The sequence below is a fragment of the Bacillus rossius genome, chromosome 13 (genome assembly GCF_032445375.1).
Source record: "Bacillus rossius redtenbacheri isolate Brsri chromosome 13, Brsri_v3, whole genome shotgun sequence".
Classification (NCBI taxonomy): Eukaryota; Metazoa; Arthropoda; class Insecta; order Phasmatodea; family Bacillidae; genus Bacillus; species Bacillus rossius.
In genome coordinates this window covers 25,251,907-25,260,362 of record NC_086340.1, presented here as the reverse complement: position 1 = coordinate 25,260,362, position 8,456 = coordinate 25,251,907, and the positions used below count along the sequence as shown (strand labels likewise).

The window sequence follows — 8,456 nt, the reverse complement described above, 5'->3', positions numbered from 1 at the left end:
CACAACCTTCTACGGTTTTCATCCTTCGGAAAACTGAAAAAGATTAAAACTGAGAGATAAAAAACCAATTATAGCTCTCAAGTACCAAACACCAGCGTACTTTTAATGCTAATATTCACGTAAATAAGCATATTTACTTGTGAAAACTGGCTTCCTTTATGATGTATTGACTTGCATCCAAACGCACAGCAATACAGAACCATTTTCAAAAATTAGCACATAACACGTATTTTCGCCCCGATGCGATATGTCAACAACAGCAATCGTCCTTAAGTCACGTGTTTTTCGAGCCAACCATGTTGAACACGCATTTGTGACGTCACGCTCTCTCTACCCATATTACCTCTATGGTTACATTGATATTGCAGATGCTAGTGTAATGCCATAGTATATTGACAAAAGAATATCAACATCATTGTAAATGCAAACAGAGGACAAAACCTATCCGGAGGGTAATAAGGCCTATCGATTATTTTGATAGGCCTTAATACCCGCCTACCTCCATATTGAAAAACAGACCCTTCACAAATCCTAACAGCATCAAAACCTTATTCAAACAACTTGGTTCGTAAAGAGCATGAACTGGGGAAAATATAGAGCATAGATTTACATAGTTTAATGTTACTGTACCAAAATTACTTACGATTGTTTCTGACGGATATTTGTTACACTCGCTGCACAACCTTCTTCCGCACAAACTGGCGCGCCTCTGGTGACTGGGAGCGGGGCCACGAGGGCCCGTGTGCAGGTATCAACTTGTCTGCGCCTAATGAGTGTATGCCAGGAGCGAGCAGGCATTCACACATTCCCAACACATTTTTATCGACCGTAGGCCTTATTACCCGACAGGCCTTATTACTCGCAGGTACCTTATGAACTTACGTTGCCTAACAAGAGTTTACGTTAACGGACATGACTGCCCCTCTGCAAATGAAACTAAGTAAGTTAACATCCTACTGCCATCGAAGAAGAAGCAAATTAGCGAGTCCAGCCCTTATATATGCCTCAATCAAAGCTATGGCGCATGCGCGGAGGGGAAGTTAGGGGAATAATGCGCACGACACAAATTAGCACGCATAAGATATCAGAAAAAAAAAACTGGTGGGATGGAGAGGGGGGGGGGAGCAGGGAGGCAAACTAAGGGAGATGGAAGGGGCTGAGGATGCCGCACGTGAATACGAACGGACGAAACGTCCGTTTCAGATCAAATCTGCAAAAAAAAAAAAAAAAAACATTCTGGCGAACTATACATAAAAGACAAAATTTCTAACGATTTTTAAATAAAAATATAACATTCAAAGATGTAAATTTATTTAAAAAAATAAATAAAAACAAAGATTTTCGAAAGGACATAAGTACAAAATGCAAAATATCATAAGCTTCCCAGAGACGCAAACTTATAATTCCAAAATGGGGAAAAATTCTCACAGTTTTTCGTTTAGAGCTAAACTTTTTGAGATACAAGCTACAGAGTCAGGGAGTCAGTGATGAACGTAACTATATATAGGATAAATATAAACACTCGTATAAAATTAATTATTTAATTTAGTAAAATAATCGGGATGGTTTTTAATTAATAATGATAATAAATTGATATTCTAAAAGTTTATTCTAATTAACCGTGTTTATGTCAGTGAGTGACAGCTATGCTACTTAAGTCCACCTCTGCTCCTCCTCGTGGGTACGCCACTGTCCTTTCTTGTGAGTAGGCCATTCCATGCTTCATGACTTTACCGCTCCGAATAAAAAATAACGAAAAACTTACTTTAATTCTGCATGCAAATATTTAATAGAAACAAAATAATATAAAGGACTGGAGTGATATTATAAATATGATTGGTAACGTTTAAATTTCATCCAATTAAAACTTTTAATTAAATGTACAGTATTAAATAGTAATATACATTCATGAAAATAATTAATTATTAAATTAAGTTAAATAATCGAAATAAATTTTAATTATTAATAAAAGTTCATAAACACACAGAATTTAAATAACAATAAGGAAATATTTTTAATGCAAATAAATAATACTTACGCGAACATAACCTTACTTATATTGTAACGCCCCTCGTGCCCTTGATTTTTAGTGTTATAACACCTCTTAAAAGTCCTAGGAAACAGCTGAGCAACAAGCTACAAAATTCACATAAAATTCGAACATCACCAGAGGTGGCACGAGGCGGGGAACAAAACAATTTAGAAACTCCCTACAAACAATCCATTTGGGAGTTAGTGGAACGGTAGATATATATAGGTACTGAATTAAATAAAAACAACAAAATAAGTCATGTGATCTATAGGCTTCCTGGTTTATTTATATTAATATTCTTTTATTTAGTGCATAATCTTTCTTTAAATAGATTTTACCAGAAAAGATCAAGGCAGATTAACCATCGATAAACAAATTAGCATTTTAACATCTTAGCAATCATTAATGAAGAAAACATGAACACAATTTATAGTGCTAGCGAGTCCGGACCGCGAATCTAGCGAAAATTTAACAAGGTTATAGCCATAGTGAAATGTTTACAAAAATAGTTAGAATATATTGCCTTGGTTTTGAATCTTATGCAAAAAAATTACAATATCACCATGTCCAATAAGGGTTAATTCTTCTTGAGTCATAATTACTGAAGATATAACTTTACATAGTTCACAAAAACTTCTCCCCTGTACACTGGCACACCAAGATTAATGAAATTTTGTCGTTCAGAACTCACGACCAGGTAAAATTCGGCGGGAAGAGCAGAATAAATTTTGTTGGGGTTCACTCAATTGACTTTCAAACATGACCATTTGTGGAGGGGTGACTCTCAGATGACGGGGGTGTTTCTTCAATCGGTAGGTATCTCTTGCACCCTGCCTGCAACAAGGTCCAATATCGACAGAGATTAGACCAAGTAGCAGACAGACCATCAATCAGGCAAAAGCCCGCTAAAAGGGAGCGAATTGGGGGAAATATTGAATGCAAAAGACTCACCGAAGCAGGGTGATGACAGATGATTCCATTCATGTTGCGCGATCGCCAGTTAGGACGCGCGACGCGGAGATGTCGCGGAAGCACAAAGAAAAGAATTAAAATAATTATACTAAAACGTAGCTATTTGGGTTGGCTGACTAACTAACAGAAGACAAAGAAAAGTTTTAGGGAAAAATTCCCTCGGCCAAGACGATTACATCCTATAGCGCAGAAGAAGGCAGATCTGCACGCGATTTATTATTCAAGAAGCAGATCGACAGAGACGCCGATGTAGTCAGCCCAACAGCCCGCGCATTAATCCATCATGGCGGCTAGATCGTCTAAAAAAAAAGGATGCTGGGACCCGGTAGGCCGAAAAAGGGGGGGGGGGGGGGGGGGGAGAGATATGGCTCAGCGCCGAAAGGAGCCGAAGACGTCCGAGGCAAGGTAAAACGAAGGTCTGTTGCTTGGTAAAAACCTCTATAGCCGTCGAGCGCCGCGCGCTCTATGGAGGCGCAGTTGAACTAAGTTTAACTTCGACTCGCAAATCTCGCGCTAGGTGACTTGCAACCAGCATGGGTTTAAAGGGGTGGGGGACAAGTGGGCTCTCTGGCGGCCAAAGAAAAGAGAGAGGGAGAGACTTAAGGACACGGCCACTAGTGTGCGCCGAAAACCAGGGAAAGAGAACTAGGATAAAAAAAAAGGTTTGATATGAGTGTACAGAAGTCTGACAAAAATTAAATAAGAATAAAAATGCAAAAAATTTAAAAATGTAAATTTGAGCCTAAAAATTAAAAACTGTGCCAAGCATACCAATAAACGGCACAATATAAATACACTTGAAAAAATTTATGAAAACAATTTCTATGACTAACATTAACAATAAATAAATGCTTTTAATCATATGAACCAGTATTCAATAGCATTTACTTAATAGGTATTTTATTTAAAACACACATATATTAATTTTTTATTTTTATGTAGCCTTTTTTCATGTTGTCAATTATTCGTTGCATGCTGCGCTTGCATTGTATAAAATCACTATCATTATTTTTTCATAACGCACTTAAAGAAGTGTAATTTCAAATGAAATGTAATTAAATTTGAATTTAATATAATTTTTACGTAATTTTAGTTGGTTGTGACGTGCTTAAGGCACCCGTTAAGAAATGATGAATATACCAAACACTTTAATTTAAGATACACGAAGTATTTATTAAAAATTAAATTAATTTTAATATATGACAACGCATTTATTGTTTCTGGTGATTCAATAACCTTCCTTGCTGTTGACTGATTCAATAAACACTTTTACTTGACTTGCAATTCTTTATCGTGACAAAGACACACACAGTTGGTTGTGTGAGTATATATTGAACAAGAAAATATTTATTTAATATTTCAATGCATATAAAGGTGATACCAACAAAAAAGGAAAGACCATTTGACATTAATCATTCCAATACAGAAACAAATAAGAGAAGTAAGGGGCGTACATATAGAAAGATAATGGTCATGTATTTGGGAAGATAATGGTCAGACACATAATCATTCACACACAGAATTATAAAAATCAAATAACACACAGAATCATACGTTTAAGGTACCTAACTCACCGATTATGTGCAGGAAAATGGCTTACCCAACACCAAGATGTAGTCAAAATATTATCTTTGCGCCACGGACTCGGTCGCAATGCTAGGAGGCACAGGCTAGCAAAGTGCAATGAAAATTATATAGCCTTCAACGTTACGCGAACATTAAGTCAGTGATGAGCGTAACTATATATAGGATACTATGGTAAAACCATTAAATTAATGATATTTTGTAGAATTTTACGAGTTTCATATATTTTTTTAATCATTAGGTGTACAAAAATTTTCACAATAAGAATTTTAAAAATTTTCTAATGTTTGAAACTGGATATTGCCAATTTTTAAACAGTATAAGATATTTTGAAATCAATATAGTCCTGCAATTGGATTTATTGTAGTCTCAGTATAATTATATGTAATTATTCAAGTTTTTTTGCACGGCGAGTTAGTGGAAAGCTAGAATAAAGAGATATATCTCCTGAACGAAGAAATTATACGAAAATGTTTTACAGTTTTTTTCCACAAATAATAGAGACATACCGTACATTTTAAAAAATTGACAACAGAAAGGTATATACCACAAAACGGTAAAGGAACTAGGTTTTAACGCGTGGTCGTCATAAGAGACGCAACACGGTTCTGAAACGGGGTGAGACGGAACGGGTGAAGCGACGAAGAAAGCCTCAATGCCGTTGGTTTAACGTGAAACGTCTATGTCGGCGAGTCGCTCTTAGTGCAATGAAGTGAAATGAAAAAGAGACATTAACTGCGTATTTATAGGCTTATTTACTTTACATTTTGACGTGACAATGTCTAATAAATCGATGAAAGCCGGCTGCACGCACGAAAAAGTGTCCCGTTACGCACATTGTTCCGTTGCGCTGTGTCCCGTTACGCTCATTGTTCCGTTACGCTGTGTTCTGTTACGCTGTCAGCGAGTGCAGTAATAATAGGTTATGTTACAATTGACTTAAAAAATTATGGTGATTCATATAATTGATGATAGATATTTGATTACAGTTTATTTATATGAAAACTTGTTCATAATTATATTTAAACTTTATAGCTAAACGCCAGTTTTTAAAATTAATTACAAGTCATCTACACGTGAACTGTTTCGTAGACTGTTTATAAAGTGAAGTGAAAAGTTAATGTGGTTTTCATTGCTTATTACAACAATTTCGGCAATAAAGGTTAATTAGTCTTGAATTTTAAAAATCTGATTACTAGTATAATTTCAAGTATTTATTTTTTTATTATTAAAATGAAAATGATTCAATTTTATTAATAAACGTATGCAATCATTTCATCAATGATTGTTATGACGTGGTCACGTTAAAATATCGTCCGTAAACCGACTTTACAGACAAACAATTTTTTACATATAAATATTTATTTCAAAATACTTTATTTCTCGCTCGAATCGATGGATCTATACAGAAACGCCCTTATCACCGCGCCATCACGTCAGTCGCGAGCTGCACTGAGTAGAAAGGAGCGAGAGCGCCGGTTCTGACCAATGTTTCCCCGCCAACCCTCCCGGTAACAAGGTCCCGCATACTTTAAATAATGACACCAAACTACACTCAGGGAGCATTAAGGCAGCATTGATACACACAGACATTTTTTCGTTAAAGTAGGTACGATTTTTCTGTCCTGGCACCCGCGTTGTTTCGGCGTGGTCTTAAAGAAGTGTCACGTCAGAAATGGGAGTTCTCTGAAGGAGATATCCCTTCGGCCCAAGGGCGACGTGGAGAGACGCCGCGTTTCCGTTTCCGTTTCGTTGTTCCGTCTCCATCTTGTGGGGGGGGGGGGGGGGGATCTGTATCGGTGGATAGCGACCTTTGAATATATGTACTGTATAGAAGTCGCGAGTGGATAGGATTTACTCTACGTTTTTCAGAAGCGTATGAGGAGCAGCTTGGGAACTTCACCGCTGCAGTGCGCTGCCGTAACGCCCTGTATCGTCTTAGTTGTTAATTACACGTTAGAGCGCAGAACTGTCGTCCGCTGTCATTCCCCTTGTACCCCCCACCAATCATTCACTGCAGCTCAAGGTCGTTCAACAGGAGGGGGAAGGGGTGTTTGAAGAGTTCGACACTTGTCCGCTAGGGACCACCACAAGTCGATGCCCTAGAGATGGTGGCGATTGCGGCGGTGAATTAACCAACTACCTCAAAACCGTATTAGAAGTTTTAACCTGGGCTGGCGACTTCTATACAGTATATATATATATTCAAAGATAGCGACGAAGTAGCGAGGCTTGTGTAGGGTTGGAGAGGGGGTCAGTGGGGGAGGAAGGGACTGGTCCTAGACAGACCCCGCTCAGGTTGGTGTCCGCTGGCAAGGCTTGGTGAGCAGCCCTATAATCAGGGCACCGGGTGCGACACGGGAGAGGCCGTGCTACACGATGCTGCTGGGGATCGGTGGGTGGGAAGAGGGTGTGGGGGGTTGTTTGGCTAATTACACGGCACGCGCTGACCTCCCCATCTCCCCTTACATTACCCTAAACCCTCACCCCCTCCTCCCTACCCACCACCATTTAGGGAAGTCGGCACGGCTCTAGCGAACGCAACACGACGCCATCGATGTGATTCTCCGGTAGAGAGGCGGTGGGATTAACCGAGGCGGTACTGGACCCGCCTATGGGTTCACACGCTGTCAAGGAGACAACACGCAAGAACGCAAGATGCAGAATGTGTTCGGCAACCACATTGTGGAGCGTCAGTTCATAAAATACGCAAGGCGCAACAACGCTGCGCAATTTATTATTCTTCAACTTCCAACTATGTTGCGTTCTGACGTGCGATTCCAATGGCCATACGTCAAGATGAATGTACATCATGTAAAAACTTGCTAAACTTTCACACACTGAAAGAAAATAACCTTTTTTAAATTTAAATTACTAATAATTTATTTTGTTTTCATGATAAATATGAATTATAAAAAGAAGCCCGGGGTAGAAATTTGTTTTCTACTTTATTTTTTTTACAAATTCAAGTTGTCGGGTTTGTGACGTCTTGAAACTTCCGTGCTTTGTAAAACTTCGCGTTTTTTCTAGCGATGATTGCGTGTTGTGATTCTGCAACATGGCGTAGTTTATAAACCCGGCCTTAAAACCAACTAACAGCAAAACAGAAGATAGACAGTGTGATGACGTGTTAAACATTTTATTCCCTGCATTTCTTGTTTTTGCATGTTAGCTTAAAATTAAACAGTTGTTACCACTTCCCTCACTCTGGGTCAGTGATAACAACTCCATCACCCTACGGGGAGCTACGTTAAACAAAAGTGGCGCACAAATGGACAAACAATGTGAGTATCGCATCAGCATTCAAAGAACTAGCTCTCGCATCTAAAATGGTGCCAGTAAAATTATATCAAACAGTAATAAAATTTGAAAACATTAGAGCAGCTAAATAGAGGATACGGATAGGCGGTAGCATAAAAAATAATACCAAATTATCTTTTGACAATTTACTATAAAAATCATTAATATTTTACAGGGAAAACTACGCATGGTCTTGAGTTGTTTTACTAAACACACTCTATACCAGGGCTTAACCCGATAAAATTTAATAAAAACACAGCATACAAAATACCCTAAAATTACGTAAAAAAAGGAATAACACATTTGTAAACCACCTAAAAATTACGGCTTTCTTTTATAACGTTTTAATTATTATTAAAGCACGGGTTAAACCTTAATAATTGTCTCATCAAAGTCAGTACAACTCATTGCGTGAACTTAAAAGTTTTTTATACCAACAAAAAAAAAGTGTAAAAGTCCGGAAAGAGACGGTGGTGATTTCTTGATACGTCCACTTAAGAGTTATTTCTGGGAGATTTTAAACATTCTTATTAACAGTCTCGCGAATTCAAGACCAACACTAATGTTC

The 8,456-nt window shown here is 38.0% G+C and overlaps 1 long non-coding RNA gene across 1 annotated transcript; it reads right to left on the bottom strand.

Moving 5' to 3' along the window:
- Positions 1-2,410: 2,410 nt before the first annotated feature.
- Positions 2,411-3,278, bottom strand: LOC134538037 (uncharacterized). The gene is made up of 2 exons (XR_010076079.1): positions 2,984-3,278; positions 2,411-2,866 (listed from the first exon to the last, which is right to left on the bottom strand). It is a non-coding gene; the product is annotated as an uncharacterized LOC134538037 (long non-coding RNA).
- Between the last annotated feature and the right edge of the window lie 5,178 nt (positions 3,279-8,456).